The sequence below is a fragment of the Cupressus sempervirens genome, chromosome 2, assembly GCF_028749045.1.
Source record: "Cupressus sempervirens isolate cs-2001-9-10 chromosome 2, ASM2874904v1, whole genome shotgun sequence".
In the NCBI taxonomy this organism is placed as follows: Eukaryota; Viridiplantae; Streptophyta; class Pinopsida; order Cupressales; family Cupressaceae; genus Cupressus; species Cupressus sempervirens.
The window spans coordinates 43,453,176-43,455,973 of record NC_143119.1 but is presented as its reverse complement, the minus strand read 5'-3'; the positions used below and the strand labels follow the sequence as shown (position 1 = coordinate 43,455,973).

General features: G+C 32.5%; 1 long non-coding RNA gene across 1 annotated transcript; it reads left to right on the top strand.

Moving 5' to 3' along the window:
- Positions 1-1,281: 1,281 nt before the first annotated feature.
- LOC149570980 (uncharacterized) lies at positions 1,282-2,272 on the top strand. Its single transcript, XR_016358382.1, has 5 exons — positions 1,282-1,347; positions 1,431-1,481; positions 1,566-1,613; positions 1,698-1,993; positions 2,104-2,272. It is a non-coding gene; the product is annotated as an uncharacterized LOC149570980 (long non-coding RNA).
- Positions 2,273-2,798: the final 526 nt, after the last annotated feature.

Below are 2,798 nucleotides of genomic sequence, written 5' to 3'. Positions count from 1 at the left end.
CTTCAGCATCAAATACTAACAAAATGACATAAAAGAGAAGAATGTTGTTGATTGATGAAGCAAACAAGATAGCAAAATCATAGTAGTCATAACAAATACACTGATAACATGTTGGCAGTAATACTTAATGTAATTGATACAATTGTCAATGAAACCTAAAAAGAACCTCCATGTTACAACTAAAGGTATCTTTAACAAGCAAGAACTTTTTGCATTGAACAGTGTATTTTATTTGTTTTCTAATAATTGCTTCTCATTTATTGCATAGAAAACACAATGCCAATATCAAGTTCAAATGACCTTTCTCCATCAAATCTTGCAACACCTACCTTGGCCATTAGTCATTGCAACATCTACTTTGGGCCTGGTGGAGCATCATCTGATGTCACTAATGATACTGAAACTATTCCAATAGTCCCAAAAGGGATGGAAGGATTTCGATTGGATTTATCAGATTTATGTTGGGTTCCAGAAAATAAAGGTTTTCGAATGTGTTTATCAGAGGTATGTCAGATTGATATTGGACTATGTTAATATTTTTTATTAGATAAGCAAGAATTTTGAAATAAGTTATGCTAATATTACAACTAACATGTTTTGTTACAATTTAGACTAACTTTGTCTGTCTCTTTGTTAACCTTTGTGGACTTTAAATAGGAATCTGATGATGAGGACCAGGTAAGCAATAATGCCACTAGAAATTCAGCCCTCTATTTTCTTGATGTAACTTCTTCAAACATTTTGGTTTCTTAGGAATAACTTAATCTAACCATTTTCTATTCCTTGCGGACTTGACTATAACAGGAGTCTAATGATGAAGACCATGTAAGCAACTATGCTAGTAAAGGCTTAGCTCTCCATTGTCTTGACGTAAGTTCGGCAAAGATTCTAATTCTTGTAGGAATATTTTATTCTGAGCATTTACTAACCTTTTACAGACTTGACTATAATAGGAGCATGATGATGATGCCCATGTAAGCAAAAATGCTACTAGAAGTTCAGCTCTCTATTGTCTTGTTGTAAGTTCACAGATTCTAATTTTATTAAGAATAACTTAATCTAGACTTTGCTAATTTCCATTTTTGAATGAGTTTATCAGAGATATGTTGAGTTGATAATGGACTGTGCTAATATTATTTATTAGAAAAGTAAGAATCTTGAAAGGTCTGTAATGTCTTGTTCAAATAGAAAGTAAGATTTAAAAGTTATGCTATTGTTACAACTAATATGTTTGTTTTTCTCCTTTTTGATTATCTACTAACCTTTGAGAACTTTTAATAGGAACCTCATGACGATGACTATATAAGAAACAATACTACTAGAAGTTCAGCTTTCCATTGTCTTGATGTAAGTTCTTCAAAGATTCTAATTTTCTTAGGAATAACTTAATCTGACCATTTTCTAATCCTTTGTGGATTTGATTAAAATAGGAGCTTGATGATGATGACCATGTCAACCACAATGTTACTAGAGGTCTTCATGTAAGTTGTTCAAATATTCTAATTTTCTTAAGATTAAATTAATCTGACATTTGCTAACCCTTTTTGGACTTGACTTAACAAAAGTCTCATGATGATGGCGGTGTCAACAACAGTACTAGTAGAAATATTGATGTAAGTTCTTCAAAGATTATAATTTTCTTAAGAATAACTTAATTTCATCATTTGCTAACCCTTTGTGAATTTTGACTATAACAGGGTTCTAATGATGATGACAATGCAAGCATCAATGATTCTCTAACCATTTGCAACTCTTTGGGGGCTTGACTATACAGAATTCCAACGCAACCTCCGAACCTTCGAAATGAAAAATTCCATTCAGTTGATTGAATAATGTAGGCCATTACCTTTTCATACAATTGGAAAGAGCATGCAGGCGGTTTGAAGCGAATTCCATGGATATCACAGCTTTAATCAAATTTTTGCTGCTGTTAACATCAAACTATTCACCTGTTCCGAAAAGAGATATTACAGGTTTTTGGATTCCTGATATTGTAAGTTTCATGTTCCTCTTCCTTTTTCAATGCATTAAGAGTTTCAACATAGTTTTTGTCCTTCCTTCCCTGGGGTAAACCATGCTTATTTTGGACTTGGTTTGACAAAGAAAGTTCAGTATGCTATCTCAAGCATCGGGATGGAAGAAGACTCACTAAAGGGAGAAAACAGATTGATGTCTATTTTCTGTTGCAGATTGGATAAAACATAATGTAAGTACAATTCAACTACTAAAAGCATTGAATGAATGAAACGAGCCAAGGATGAAGAAGTAACAACTTTGAATTATCTTTACACTTCTGTGATGTCAGGTAAATGTTGACTAGATGACAGTGATTTGAAGCTCAAATGCAACTAATAGTCATTGATGGGTATAAAATAATTTAGATGTGTGAAGAATTAATGGTGCAACATTTGAAATTAAAAGGTAAGATGTAGATTAATATTTAGAAAGGAAACATGAGTACATTGAGAAGATCAGTTGTGACAACAAATTTCATGGAGACTTCAGAAATGGTGAAAATTGTATCAGTTTGCTTTTGAAAGGATGTGATAATTGCTTTGCTGCAAAGGGATGGGTGTTCTTCTTAGGACATTGTTTTGAATTGTTAAAAGACTGTCAGCTTAAGTCATTAGACTTAGACTTACCTTCTAACATAGCAAATTTTAAGTTTTTAGATTGAATTTTTAGTGATTTTTAAACTCTTTTTAATATTGTTTCCAACATTACAAGGATTACATTGGATTTGTAACGGTAATTGGCTGACACATTTGTGACTGCTCGTCTTTCCCTCAACAGTTTCC